This window comes from Macrotis lagotis, chromosome 5, assembly GCF_037893015.1.
Source record: "Macrotis lagotis isolate mMagLag1 chromosome 5, bilby.v1.9.chrom.fasta, whole genome shotgun sequence".
NCBI classification, from domain to species: domain Eukaryota; kingdom Metazoa; phylum Chordata; class Mammalia; order Peramelemorphia; family Peramelidae; genus Macrotis; species Macrotis lagotis.
In genome coordinates, this window is record NC_133662.1 from 93,130,162 (window position 1) to 93,146,511 (window position 16,350).

At 34.3% G+C, this 16,350-nt stretch overlaps 1 protein-coding gene across 1 annotated transcript in view; it reads left to right on the forward strand.

Moving 5' to 3' along the window:
* The first annotated feature begins 7,473 nt into the window (after nt 1–7,473).
* Nucleotides 7,474–16,350, forward strand: part of FHL5 (four and a half LIM domains 5) — a 63,153-nt gene continuing 54,276 nt past the window's right edge. The window contains exons 1-2 of the mRNA XM_074187193.1: nt 7,474–7,578; nt 10,291–10,354. The gene's annotated coding sequence lies outside the window, so the exon portion shown is untranslated. The remainder of the gene's footprint in view (nt 7,579–10,290; nt 10,355–16,350) is intronic.

Sequence of the window (16,350 nt, forward strand, 5' to 3'; positions counted from 1 at the left end):
GATACTTGGAATAGAATATAATTCAATATAAGGGATATTTCCACATGGCAGATAGAAAAATACCAACTCCTCTGTGTTCATAAAAATTATCTATTCATTTATGTTTTGGTTTTCTCAGATTCAAAAGTAGTTTTAAATTGTATAGTGGTCACAAAAGATAATCTCACCAGATAAGCATATAAGTGCATCTGTGAATGTCAAGTGATGCAATTATTGTCACTAACAAAGTAAAGGGTAAAAGAAACAAAGGGTAAGGATATTTTCTTCATTCAAACAACATTGTCTTAACTTCATCAGAGTAATTCTGATTTTCTCAAAAATAAATAAAAATGTCATTTTTATTACATTGATCTGATTTTGTAAATAAAATCTGATATGTATTCAAATATAAGATAATTATTTTAATAAATTGTAGGATTAAGTGTCTAATTTGTCTCCTGCTGTGAACTAGGAATTTATGGCCTTTCAGTTTTTAAGCTGTAATTTCTATTTGGTTCTGCTTATTTTGCTTTTCAGTGTTTGGTTATTTTAAGTAGGACTGAGTCAGAATGTTCATGAGTTTATAAGTTATAAATAATGCATCACAGCTTTTAAATTATATTCACATTTTGAAAATGATCAAATCACTTTTTAAAAAATTTAAGTGGAAACTAAAACCCTGTCAATGGCATCCATTTTATAAAGACTTACATTTCATAATATTTCTTTTCAGCTCAGCAGACCATATCCAGATAACTTAAGCTCAGTGTTTCTTCCAAATAGTTGTGGAGGTTTTCTTCTACCTTTTAATGTCTTGGTTTAGCAAAGAAAAAAGTCTATAAAATGCCAGTTGTGTGTTTTCTTTATTTGATTTTGATCCATTTGCTTTTTTAGAAATTTTAATTTGGTTTTAAAACATAAAACTAAATTTCATTTATTAATGCTCAATTCTAGTTTAAATAACTTTGGAACATATACTTTATGTATTTGTGGAAAAGAGTTATTTCAGAGAGGCAAAAGAGATGACTCAAATAGAAAAAAGTAGAATTCATCTATTTCTTATAAATTTGAATCAGTTCCTTATGGATAAGAAATGAGACTTTCAGATAAACTTGCAAAGATTTCCCCCCCCCCCCTTTTTTGCAAAACTTTTAAAAATTTTACATAAAATTGTTATTCTTTGTCTAATTATGAACTTTTATTCTAACCAGAAATCTGATACTTAATTTTTCCATGTTTCATATTTGTACTCAGTGCCAGATCTCAAAGTATACACCACAAGCATTAATACAATAAATAATTTGGTATATAGCATAGAAGAAACTCTATTAAGGACTACTTGACAAAAACTATTGAGAAAATATGACAGCAGTTTGAAAGAAATTAAATCGTTATTATTAGTTTTACTTAAGTATTTCATTTTGTTACAAGAGACTTCATAATAGAGCAGTTTGTAAATATTTTTCATGTAAAAAACAATAAAATTTAGAGAAAAAAAGAAATATAGAATTGCCAGAGGCAATTAGTATAAAAACTCTTAATTAAGACCAAAGCAATTGAAGTTGTTTTTTTTTTTACATAAACTGACTTTTTAGAGAACTCACATTGATTTTATCAATTACTCTGAAATTTCAGTAGATTAGGTATAGCATTGGCTTTAGTGGTGCAGCCTGAACCAAGCAAGTCAAACTATTATCTTACCTTTGCCCTTATTAGGACAGCCCATAACACTGAGGTCAAGTCTTGGAAATTATAGTGTATTCTTCAGGCCATCATTGTGGAGAAGCAACCTTCTTCATGCCCAGCACAAAAACGCTGATTAACTTCTGCTAACAGGAGATGAGTGTAAGAGCCCTGGGAGTGGCAGCACCCGTCGGGCTCCTGTTCCTTCTTTAAGCCTCGCCTCACCATCATCTGTGAGAAAGCTACTCCTGTATGGGGGGAGGCACCACCATCCTAACTAAAGCAGTAGGATATTCTGAGAAAGAAGCATGAGTGCAAACATAGTCAATGCAGTCCCAGCCCTTTGGAATTGGAATCTGCTAAGGGCCTCAACCCTATAGCACCAGCTTTGGAGCTACAAAACTTCAAATTCCTCAAAGAACAAAGGAACAAAAGGAAGTGAGATAGGATGTTGTGTGTTTTGGGGGACCATGCAGCAGTTCATTAAGCCTGAAGAAACAGTTTCCAGCATGGGTCAGATCTGGCCACTCAAAAGTCATTTGGGGTGGAGATCTAAGTTGGAGAACTGTGAATTGCTCAGTACAGAAGAAGGCTAAGATGCTTATGAGATTCAGCCCCCCAATCAAACCACAGAGAGAAAAAAAAGTAGACAGTAGGGAAAATTAAGGGAAAACACTGAAGTTACAAAGTTTTCAGGAAGAAGAAAACTTAAAACTTTAATATAAGCAGAGAAAACATAAAACTTAATAGTAAAGGAAATATGACCTCCAGATCTAGTAAATGAGTTCAGGCATCTGTGAATAAGTACTGTAAAACTAAGATCCAATTTCTCATGAGACTAAGGATCCTGTAGAATTTGAAGAGCATCTGGAACCACAACAAGCTGTTCCTTAGTGGTTCAAGAGAGAAATGAGAGTGCTGAGGACAGAATTTATCATCTACAAAGCAAAAATTATGAATAGAATAGAAAATACCACAATGTCAAGTCTCACCATGGGGAAAAAGGAAAAAAAAAATCAGGAATGCAAATAAACAGAAGTCAAGGACAATAGAAGAGAAGTCAAAAAAATCAGTAACATTAAAATAGAAATTATGCTTGCAATACAAGCCAAATATACTGGTATCTTATGGACAGGATGAAAGAGATAATCCAAGGATCCATAAAAAACATGACAGGATAAAAAAAAAAACCCGTAGCATCACAAACCAGAATTTAATGGAAAGGAACTACCCCAACTTCTGAACATAGATATTTTAATAACCAGTTGAAAGAATTCACAGTTTACCTTCGGGGGGGGGGGGGGGGCTTTGAACTCCAAGACACATAGTGTTTAAATTTAATTGTTCAATTCAGAAACAAGTTCTCCAAGCATTCAAGAGAAAGACCTTCAAAATAAAAAGGAAATAATAAAAGACTATTCTGTATTTACTAGAAAATGAAGAAGGAATGGATAATGTGTTCCAAAAGAGTAATAGTTAGAATGCAGCCCAATAGTGACCTAATCTACAAATCTGAGCTTAACAATTAGGGGGAAAGATGGATATTTGATATTAAACAAGTATTTGAAACTTTTTAGAAAGAAACCACAAATGAAGAGATTATTTGCTTCTTGAACATCGCACACAATGGAAAATACATGAATAATGAGAGCAACAACCACAGAGTGATAGCAGGAAAATCAATGAGAGATTCCTTTATAAATGAACACAAGATTTGGGTGAAGGCAGAAGTCAGTAGCTGGGAGCAGTAAAGAGGTAATAGGGGCTTTATAGACAAAACCTGTTGACACCCTGGCTACAGGTGAATCATTGAATCTTTTGTGGGACTACATTACAACATGGCAGGATATATAGAAGGGAAAAATCAATTGAGAGGAAAAATGAGAGAAAATCTAGATATCAGCAGGAGGAAAAAAGAAAGAAAAGATAATAGGAGATACTATTTTCTAGTACTAAGCCTAGCAAGCAAGTTGTGCTCTGAGCTTAGCAAACAATAATCATTTGTACTCAACCTCTGGATCAGAGGAGTCCAACCTTTTAGTTGTTCTGGGCTGCATTGTCCAACAAAGACCCCTTAAAGGTCACATATTGAATTCATGAATACAATTCAAATCATATCACCAACAAAACAACAAATGCCCCTCATCTAGGGCTAAAGTTGCTCATTATTTCTAGTAGTTTTTTAGATGATTTTTTTAGGATTTTCTAGGTATACCATCATCTCCAAAGAGTGAGAGTTGTTTCTCCTCGATTCTAGTTCTTTCTTAATTTTCTTATTGCTGAAGCTAACATTTCTAATACAATATTGAATAGTAGTGGTGATAATGGGCACCCTTGTTTCACCCCTAATCTTATTGGGAATGCCTCTAGCTTATCCCCATTGCATATAATGCTTGTTGATGGTTTCAGATAGATACTGCTAATAATTCTAATGAACAATCCATTTATTACTATGCTCTCTAGTGTTTTTAGTAGGAATGGGTGCTGTATTTTGTCAAAGGCTTTTTCAGCATCTATTGATAATCATATGATTTCTGTATATCAATAACAAATATAGTTAATTATACTAATCATTTCCCTAATATTGAACCAACCCTACCTTCCGGGGATAAATCCTACTTGGTTATAATGTATTATCCTAGTGATAACTTGCTGTAATCACTTTGCTAAGATTTAAGGTTTTTGTATCAATATTCATTGGAGAGATAGGTCTAAAATTTTCTTTCTCTGTTTTGATTCTTCCTGGTTTAGGTATTGGCACCATATGGGTGTCATAGAAAGAGGTAGAGTTCCATCTTTACCTATTTTTCCAAAGAGTTTATATAGAATTGGAACCAATTGTTCCTGGAAATTCTATTTCAAATCGCTACAAAATACATATTTTCTCATGGTTTCCACCCCTTAGTTCTGATTCTTCCTTCACAATATCATTATAATGGAAATGGGGCAGTCAGATAATGCAGTGAATAGAGCACCACTCTTGTAATTGGAAGGACCTGAGTTCAAATTTGGTCTTAGACACTTGATAACTGGTATGTGACCTTGGGCAAATCACTTAACCCTGATTGTCTCACATCAAGAACCATCTCCAGTCCTTATTCCTATCTGGTCACTGGACCCAGATGGCTCTGGAGGAGAAAGTGAGGCTGGTCACTTAGCAAAGCACCTCCTCACTCAAATCCAATTCACATGCTTATTATGGTATCACTTTCCTGATGTCATGGCCTTCTTTGAGAACAAAGGACAAAACTATCATCATCACTATAGAAATATGTTAAACATAATCTATCTGATTACTTGCTTTTGGGGGGAGAAAAATGATCGGAAAATGGAGAACTCAAAAGCTTATAAAAAGATGAATGTTGAAAACTATCTTCGAATGTAACTGAGAAAATAAAATTTGAAATGTTTAGGTAAAAAAATAAAATAGGACATGATCTTGAAATGGCTGGAACTAGAGTAAGGAATATTGTAAAGAATTCAGATGAAATAAAAGTAAAAGGCAAAGTTGTATTAGCTTTTGAGATTTGCAAACAGCCACAAGGAATAAGTGTTGAAAAGATTCTATGATTAAAGGTTGTAAAAAAAATGTAATTGTCTTAGTAGAATAACCATTCAGACAAAAGCTTCACTTATATTATTTAGTGTCCTCAATAAGAGCTAGGGCAGCTTAGAGGAGGGGCATCTAGGTGGCATAGAGGATAGCATGCCAGGCCTGGAGTCAGGAAATATCTTCCTAAATTCAAATCTGGCCTTGGATACTAGCCATGTCATATTAGTATTTAACCTGTTTCCTCATCTGTAAAATGAGCTGAAGAAGAAAATAGCAGTATTTTTGCCAACCCAAAATGCATCACAGAGTTTGATACTAACAAAAACCAACAGTTTGGAGTAAAAGAATTTATAGAGAGTTAGGAAGGTGAGTTATGATTTTGTATATGTTGAGCTTGAGATGCCAATAGAGCATTTTTTACTTGATAATCCTGGGGTTTAAGTATAACACTGAAACATTGATCATTCATTCTTGGAGGGAAGCCTCCTAAAGTATGCAGTCAGTTGATTTCCATTTACATCTTTTCTTAACCTATGTAATGGAGATAATAGAGCATCACTAATTAATATTCTTCTTAGAGCAAATTCAATGTACCTCCCTAATTGCTACTTAGTTGCCCTTAAACTGGTTAATATGAAAAAATTTGACTCAATGCCAAATGAAACCAAAATAGTTGCAACCTTGTTCGAAACTGGTCACTTAATATTGTGGGAGCCATTAGGTTAATAATTACCCAAGAATTTTATTCAGATCAAAATTAGAAAGGGATCTGAAGAAAATCTGGAAATCATCTAGTCCAGTGTCTTCAATGTAAAAATAAAGGGAAATGAGACCATGAGAAATAAAAATTAGCTGGCTGAAGGTTACACACAAGTAAATAGCAAAGCCATAGGCAAGAACACTCAAGTTCCCTGACTTCCAGTTCAGTGCTTTTCCTATCACATTGTAGTGAAATTTGAATTTGAATTAAATTTGAAATTTCTACAGTTTAACTCTTTTAAGATCAATTTTTTTCCCATTTACCCACAAATGTTAAGAGTGATAATTATTCACTAGATTGTTATAACTATTGTGGCTCTCTTGGCTCATCTGGCTCTAAGGAAGAAAGACATAGCATATGCTCACAAGGATTTTAATTTATTTCAAACTCTTTGTTTGGACTGAACCTATGATTTAATTAGTATAGGATATTTTAGTGAGGAAGCCCCTTTAACAAATGCAGATTTGCACCCTCTGCAGTTTATAGTATTGAGAGGTGCTTGGGTACTGTAAATTTGTCCAGGGTCATATTGTTTATTTGCCTCAATGGAAGTTCTTGAACCCAGGTCTTCCTGAAAATAAGGTTGGCTTTCATCCATTTCATTCAGATCCCATAATGAATGAAGTTAAAAATGATATAATAGAATAAATGGTCACTTTTGTGGCATAGCTTCATAGTCTTCCTTCCTGAACCAAGATGTCATCCAACCAGGAGCTGCTCAGTTCTACCAAAAATAGTGGTTTCTGAGCACTGGAGCTAGAAAAGTCAAATTGTCACAGATGCCTGGGTCTGCTTAGTCTATAGAATATCACTTTTTCAGTCTTATTAGTCTTCATGTTGTCTAGAACTGAGTGGACTTATTACTCTTCCTCACACACACAACTCCAATTCTTCTCACCTGTCTACGACAAGTAATCCTCTATTCATGGAAATAACTGAATCCCTAGTTTGTTTTTTATAGTCCTAGCTACCTATGTATGGATTCTTTCTTGATTCCCACAGCTACTGGAGCTCTGCCCCTCTCCAATCTTATGTGTGTGTGTGTGTGTGTGTAAGTATAAACACATATATTATAGTGCATATGCATGTGCATAAATGTATGAGCATATATATATATATATATATATGTATGTATATATACACACACACAGACTACCCACCTTCCTTAAAATGTAAATGTAATTTCCTTGAGGGCAGGAAATGATTTTATATTCCCAGCACATGGCAAAGTTCCTGAAACATACTAGACATTTAATAACTGCTTGCTTATTTATTAGTCGAATAAACTAATCATTAGTAATCTAGAAAAAAAATACATATAGTAGTTGGTTAAAAAATTTTTTTTGATGTATTCTACTATCTGACTAACTGCTTCCCTTTCTCCCTTTGAGGAAATGTGACCAGTGTTTGAAAAGCACATTATGCTCTCAAAGTTCCATTGTCATAATACAATGAGGTGATAGAGGGTGGGACAAAGGATTGGCAAGGGCAACAGCATACACTTGTGTCAGGGCATGTATATAAGTTTCCTTGGCTATCTACTTAAGAAACATTCAAACCATTCTGAATGGAAGTCATCAAAAGGGATGAAGACTGATAACTGGTAAGCTATTTATAAACTATACTATTCTGAAGCTAGTTTTGATTTAGTCCAGGAGACTCTTCCACTCTGTAGACTTAAACTGCTATTTTATTTTTCATTTCCTTTTTTTTAAGAAATTAACTTTATCTCAACTGAAATACAGAGATAAGGTCTAGAGAAAGTGAACCTGGAAATAATGTGGGAAAACAGGGTAGATGGGAAAAAAAAACCTAAACCTAGAAAGGCCAGTTTTGGAGACAATTGAACACTGATTTCTTCTCTCTCAGGAGTTTCTTTGCTGTCAAACAAATGTGATGTGAGGGTAAATGTTATCTTTATCATCTATCTAGCACCTTATACAACAAAAGGGATTCACTACTTTAAGAATTTTACAAAAATATATAAAAGGCAAATTGCTAACCCAAAAAGCCAAGTTATATAATACTGTAGTCTACAGAAGTGCTTTAAGAACATTTCTGTTGTGTAAGTAGTGAATGAATGAATGAAAAAGCACTGAATAATTACTATTTATCAATAATTCTGCTATACACGAATCAATAATTTCCATTTTTCAAATATACATTTTTCTATGTTTATAGAATCAGAAACTGGGTCATTTAATCAAATTCCTTCTATCCAATAGTATTTTAGTGTCTACTAGGTGTTAACCTTTGAGGATGAAAAGACAAATGTGAGAGTTTCCACTCAGGGAGTTAATATTTTAATAAGATGCCGCATGTTTTCTAAAAAAACATTGGTTTTTATATGTGGTACATAGAAGATGAATGTGTCCAAAATTGAGCATAAGAACATGCCAAATTATCTTCAGGAAATGGAAAAACTCTTAAACTGATTTCAGACTCCTAAAAAGGAAGGCCTATTTTAAAAATATCAATAGTATGTGTTATATGAGTGGGAGACAGAACATAACTAACACAAATAACAAAGGATTTAGGTAGAATAAATATGAAATAATGGGGAATTAGGAAAGGCCTCTTTGGTACTTGAAAGAGGCAGTTGAGGAAAGAGAACATATAGTAATATCTTAACATGCTTGTCATTCAACCTTTGTTGGAAACTCACCCTGAGAGAAGCATTCTCCAGAGATAGCCCATTCAATTTCTTGTTAGCTTTATTAGTTTAGGAATTTTTTTCCATTAAATGACCCATTTTCAGATTCTATAAACATAGAAAAATGTATATTTTAAAAATGAAAATTATGCTTCCTTTATAGCAGAATCTCTGAAGACCACACCTACTAAAGACCTCAGTTACATTCTCTATTCTCCAGGTTAACTGCAGCAATTTCTTTAACTGATTGGGGATATACCATAATCTGGAGTTCTAAATCACTTTCTTTACAATTCTCTTCAGTTTATCAATGTTCTTCCTAAAATGTGGCTAACAGAACACAATGCTCCAGGTATGTTATAACTAGGGTAGAGTGCAGTGGGACTCTTCCCCTCCTTCATTTTGAGAGCCATTCATCTCGGCAGCCTAAAGTTAGAGGAGCTTTTGTGAGAGGTTGACTTTGCATATGATTATAAAATGATGTGCCAGCACAGGTCTTCCAAGTATATAGGCCTCAGCAATCCACTTGACTCACCATTCCAATGGTGGAAGCAATGTAAGTATTTGATTCTCCCTATTAAGACTCCCCTTTCTGATTTTTGAATTCTGGATACTGCTTAGCCCAGAAATACCCCTTCTAGGTTCAAAAACTTAGGACCAGGATCATCTTCAATGTTCTTAGCACTGATGCCAATTCAAGTTCTAGTAGCTCCCAGATTGGTTCAGAAACTCATTCTGTCAATACCATGTCTGTGGTCTTATGGTTTCTAATACTCCTGGTACTCCTGGACCCATGAGTTCCCTGGGAGTACCTGGAGGCTATATAGACTTCTCTGCAGAAAATTATATATTTACTGCTTCCATTTCCTTACTACCTCAATCTTTTGTGATCTTTCTCCTGATTCACTCTTTTATTAAAGCTATTCTCTCAAATGCTAGATTCAATGGTCTTTCCTCAGGTTTCATCCTCCTTCACCTCTTAGTGGATATTTAACCAACTGATTTACCTGCAAAGTGTTGTATGGTTCTTTTTTTTTTGGAGTAGGTAAAAGAGGACATTTTTGTCTCATTTTTTTACCTACCCTCAATTACTGAATGGATGTTGCTTCATACAAACTGAGACGTGGTAAAGACCTTAGCTAAAAAGATCAGTCTCCCATTGCATTCAGGGCCTTCTCCAGTCATCTTAATATCTCTATCTTGGCACTGGCCCCAGATGGTTCTGGAGGAGAGAGTGAGGCTGATGTCTTACTTAAATACAGTTTACTTGCAAGTCAAGACATCACTTTGTTGATGTCATTAGTCCTCTTTGAGAAGAAAGGATAAACATTAACTTTTAGATTAGATGAGGATCCCACATTTGGGGTACCAATAGTTGTTAATATTTATAGCCTATAAACTTTGTAATTCTTAATAGCCTTTTTTGCCACTTTTCCTCTCTAATCAATTAAGGGCCCATTTTGTGGGAGGTTCTCAATTGAAAATTTCAATCTATCCATCAGACTGAATTCTCTTTTAGGGACATCCTACAGGAGATTCGCTATCCACAGTGTATAAATATATTTAGCCAGGGAGTGGTTGTTCTGCTGCAGAGTGGGAGTGATCTCTTTGTATGTCACAAGACCTAGAAAAAACAAACTGAATCTCATGTTTCTCCCACAGAGCTGAAGTTGGAGGACATCCTCAAACATCCCTGCCAGCCTATTCTGCTTCCTTTGGATTCAATGTATGTATTTATTGGGGAAAGAAAAAAAAAGATGATATATAATAAGTTCCTAGTCTTTTATTCTTTTGCAAATCTCAAAGAAAAGCTGTTTGCATCAAATATGAGTCTTTGTGCAAATTCTTTTTTTTCCACTTGTTTGTGGGGTACTTGAATTACATAAATTTAAAAAAAACTGGAGATCTCTCCATGAGCTTTCCAGAGGCCACTTTAGCCTAAGCCCTCTCTGGATGAGTAGATGCAAATATGGAGTTTTCTATTGCAAAAGTAACAAAGATATTGGGACCAATAGCTGTTTACTGGTATTTGATGTGCTCAAAAGAGGATCTCTTCATGTGACTTTTATCGATTCAATGAGGGTGGAACAAACAACTAACAAATAATGCTTTACAATTGTCTTCTGAATTCCTTAAGTATGATCTCCAACATTCTGGGTCTGGAAAAAAATGGGGATTTCTAATTTCTCCCTCATTTCATTTTCCTGAATGAATGACATACTACTTTTAGTCAAAATGAAGTACATTAGATGCAGGAATCATTTTTGTTATCTTTGTATTTTCATAACCTAACATGTGTCTTACATAGAATAGTGTTTAATAATTGTTTAGTATTATAGTTACATCATTTAGGGCACTTTTAGAAAGCACATAGCACATTCTGAAAGAACTTTCTGGTTTCAAATACAGTATGTACCCTGTCTTCAAGGAAAAATATCCAATAATAAGATTCAAATTAATGAAATGTGAGTAATCTTGAGTTCTGTTCGCAGATATGCTCTTATGATCTGATGTCCATAACTCTAGAAAGTTAACCTTTAGAGTAATAATTCTTGAAGCAAAGAATAAAGCAAAGATGTGTGAAAAGAACCGTGCCACACATTTGTCTTCCTCTTCCACTCTTTGAATCATATACCTCTTTTGTGTCTATGATCCATCTTAAGGCCAAATATAGCTGCTTCTGCTTGTGCTTCCAAAGTGTGGGAACACAGGACAAACATTAATAAAATGTGGATTTGCCATAAATAACGAGAGTTATTTGAGTTATGATTTCATATACCCAGCTATGTTCTTTTTTAAACACTGGCATTTCCTCCAAAGCCAAGTATATAGAAAGTAATTGACTACATAAATATTGTAAGTGTATTTATCAGACAAAATAACTCTAACATATTTGTTGTGACATATGCCTAAAGCTAAAACAAAAATCTCTTGATTGAGAGAAAAACTTGAAATGTCTGTTTGTGTTGCATATTCTACCCCCCCCCCCCTTTTTTTAATCTTTCTGGAGCTGTTCAAGTATAGGCAGGAATAAGGGATTGGTTTCTTTATGAAACATCATATCATTGACATTTCTGCTATCTCATTTTGTAACTCTGCCAAGATTGTGGCAAGGCAACAGTATGGAGCAAAGTTAAGATAATAGGGTAACTATTTAATATAGAATTGAGAATAATTTTGCTCAGGAGCATTTGAACATAGTAATGGTTGTTTTCAATCATTCTAAAATTATGGAAAATTTCTTTAGGGAGATAAGAACCAAATACTTTGTTGCATATTGGAATGTCAGTCAGATGTCATTTAAATCAGTTTTCATTTCGGTGCCTTCAATGTTTTTTCCCCTTATTTTCTCTTTTTTTTTCCAATGATTTTATTTCTTATACTTAGACTTTGACCTACTGATGAATGCTACCGTACATTTAAGACTTTCAGGACTTCCTTCCTATTCACCCTATTCAGTTAAATGGTCTTATGCATCATCTCCAAATAGAGTATAAGAAACTTGAGAGCAGATACTGTCTTGATTTTTCTATTTGCATCTCCTTAGAATGCAAAAAAAAGATGCATGTTGCAGTCATGTTTGACTCTGTGACTCCATTTGGTGTTTTTCTTGGCAAAGGTATTGGAGTAGTTTTCCATTTTCTTCTCCTGCTCATTTTACAGATGTGGAAACTGAGGTAAATAGAGTTAAATGGCTTGCCTGGCATCATCCAGCTAGCAGATATATGAAGTCAAATTTGAACCCTGGTCTTCTCTACTCCAAGCCCAGCACTTTATCCATTGTGCCACCTTGATTTTCTACTTGGTACATAGTAAGCACTTAATCAAATGCCTTTTCATTTATTCACTGAATCACTGAATTTCTGATACTACAATATATTAGAGGCAGAGTGGCATAAATCAAAAACTGTACTGGCTTTGGAATTGGAGAACATGAGGTCAAATCCTGTCTATTGCTCTGACTTTGGGCATGTCATTTAACCTCCCTCTAGCCTGTTTCTCATCTATAAAATGTTGAACTAAGTGGCCTTCTAAGGTCCTTCAAGCTCTAAATAAATCTAAATCCAAGTGGATTTTGCTAATATTTCAAAGATTAGTTTTTCTGACCAATATACTTAAAATCTATTTGGTAAATCTTCATGTCTTAGACCTTTCCCCCTGCTAGGTAAGTTTATCAAATGAACAAAAGTGAAGGCCTAGATCTCTAAGAAGCTATAAGATAATAACTCCATCATGGTGTGTATTCTTACTAATTGAGGTGCTCTCTGAGAAAGAGAGAAGAATCATCATTATTGATTTGAAAAGGGGGCAGCAACTAGGTGGTGCAGTGGATAGAGCATGGACACTGGAGTCAGGAGAACCTGAGTTCAAATCTGGCCTCAGACACTTAATTACCTAGCTATGTGATCTTGGGCAAGTCACTTAACCCATTTGCCTTGCAAAAAATTGATTTGAAAAGAATTCATTATTTTACTAGATTATATATATATATATATATATATATATATATATATATATATGTATACATACATATGTATGTAGGTATGTATACTGAAACCTTAATTGTACATTTGATGAAATCAAGGTACAGGGAAGTGAAATAACTTGTATCTAAGTTCACATGGTTACTAAACAAAGCTAAGAACTGATCTTAGCTAGTCCTTCATACCTATAAGACTTTTGCTCTATTATGTAATACTTGGTTGAAAAAGAAGGGACAGGAAGGGATGGGAAGTCAAGAGAAGGAAGGAAAGGAAGGAAGGGAGGGAGGAGAAAACACATTTATCTAGAGTTGCAGGTTCTTCTGTAGTTTCTTCACCTCTAAAGATATATTTCTATCAGGGAAGGTTAAGAAAAATGCTGTAAAATGCTACCTACTTCTAATATACAATCCAGTACTAGCTAGTTCAGTTGAGGTCATATAATATGAATTTGTAGAGGATCCAGTTGGCAGTTACATGACTTTCTTCAGGGGTATTCAGCAGCATGGGAGGAGTAGAGAAAGTGGATAATATGAGTGACCTAGGTTTAGGATTGATAATGGTAATAATCGGTCAAAAATTTTGTCTAAAAGACTTTCTAAAGGAGAATTCACACAAGGCAAGCACTCATATGGAGATCAGAAGAAGTCATTATACCAGGACACTCTAGAGGTCTCTCTGAAGAACTTTGGAATCAATTGTTTGACACGAGAGACATTGACAAAGCACAACCTAGAAGAGCATGCCTGCATCAACTCCAAATGTTCATGTAGACTATTTGTACCTACTCTGTGGTAGAACCTTCTGAGCTTGCATTGATTTGATCAGCCACAGTTGGACACAATTGGACCTTAATTCCAACACAATGATGTTATTTTGGTTCTTTTTTGAGAACTAAGAACAACCACCTATCAACTAACCAATCAGAACAAAGGGAAGATATCATAGATAAAACGGAATTGCTTAGCCACAGGATCAAGATCCTTAAAGATTTTTTAAAAAATTCTTTGTTTTCAGGATGTGCTCAGTAGACTACATTTTCAGATATATTTCCTTTACTGGTCAGAACATTTTTTTTTTGAATTCGTGAATGTTGTTGTCTCTGGAGAAAAAAATTTTTTAAAGAAAATATTTTGCTATCAGAATGAAGATTGATGAGAAACTGAGTGACAAATTCCAATAGGTATTTGTTGTGCTTATTAAGTACTAAGCACTGTGCTAAATAACTAAAGCTACAAAGACAAAAATAGTTCTGCCCTCAAGAAACTCGCTATTTAATGGAGGAACCAACATGTAAATAACTGTACAATTTAGGTACACTAGAAATGAGTTGGAGATAATCAAACAAAAGTAGCAGGAGCCAGCTTACAAGCAACCAATTGTTAAAAGTTTCAGGGTAAGCATTTTACATGTTGGAAATCTGCAAATGCTATAAATCAGAATTTGATTTATTACTTGGTTTAATATCTCGATTTAACAAAATATGAGGAAATATTAATAATGCAATTAAATTTAAAACTCATGAATATATATGTATATATACATATATACATATATATTTACTTTTTCTAGTGAGCCAGTTATCAAATGTTTATTGTCACACCCCTGTTTACTAACACATACCTCTAGAAAACATTCATAATAAGGCAAAACCAAAAATGCTTCTTGTAAAAGACAAGGTTTTAGTTCTTGGAGGTATCCAGATGAGCCAAAAAAAAATTAAAAATGAGGGGCGGCTAGGTGGCATAGTGGATAAAGCACCGGCCTTGGAGTCAGGAGTACCTGGGGTTCAAATCCGGTCTCAGACACTTAATAACCCTAACCCTAACCTAGCTGTGTGGCCTTGGGCAAGCCACTTAACCCCATTTGCCTTGTAAAAACCTAAAAAAAATAAAAATGACATACTATAAGCATAATATAAATATTATATATAATTGGAGAAAATAGTTGGGAATAGAGATTCAATGAGTAGAGCCCAATTTAAAATGGAACATAAAGACTTCTGGGTCAGCCTATATACCTATCAAACAAAAACTGAATTTAATTTCTTTTCTATACAAATTGAAATACATCATCTTAATGCCTGGCAATTACTCAGTCCTGCTTACTTTGGAACAGAGTTCCAATAAAGGAGATGGACATATGTGCTCCATGCTAAAAGATCATTGGTATGAATTTTAGGTCAAACCTTTAGACCATAGTTATTTGCCTAAATCTAAGTGTAAACTACACTTCTAAGCAGTTCAAAACGGACAAACAGATTATACATATGTCAGCAATAAGTTTTGATTTCACTAAAAAGAGACCAGCATTTTCAAATAAAAAAGTAATCTTTTATCTTTAAAGGCTTTATTTCACTTGGCATGAATGCATTTTAAACTCAACTTGGTTGCTACATTAGCAATGCTTTGAGAAATTTCTTTCTGCCTACACAATCTGTCAAATTTCCATATACCATAAAAGGTCAGTTACATTTTCTAGCAGGGTACTTTAAACTCGGAATTTTAGAAAGGTACTTGGGATACTCTCTAGTCTTCATGTTCCCAAATTTCCCCATCAATATAATTCAGCATCAAAATTATCTTCACTATTTGCATTTGAATTATTACTATAGTAACAAAGTAAAGGGGTAACTGGGTGGCCCAGGGGGTAGAGAATCTGGCCTGGAGTCAGAAGATTAATCTTTGTCTTCAGATCTGGCCTCAGACACTTAACTAGCTGTATGACCATGGCAAGTTACTTGATTCTGTTTGACTTAATTTCTTCATCTATTTAATAAGCTAGGGAGGAAAAGGGCTTAAACCATTCCATATTTTTGCGAAGAAAACAACAAATAGAGTCACAAATAGTTGTATGTGACTGAAAAAGAATTGAATAACCAAAGGAGAAACAAAATATGCCACCCACAGGATTTAATCTTGAACCTATCTTCCTTTGGCCAGGACCAACACCTTCATAAATTTAGGTAAAAAAAATCAAGTACTTATAGAATATGGAAGAGAATCTGGACATCACTATTTCTCCTGATAATTAATTGCCAAATTATGAATTTTCATGCTCGTACTGATGGCAACAGTAATTTTCCTGTGTTCCTGTGATCAGGAGGCAAATCAAATTCTAATCACAGAAATGAGCAACAAAGCTTCCCAGTGTGAACTCCACTTTCTTTATCCACTTTATCTCCTATATTAATCTTTCCTCTTGCCAAAAAAAAAAAATCTTGATCAGATTCAACTTATGT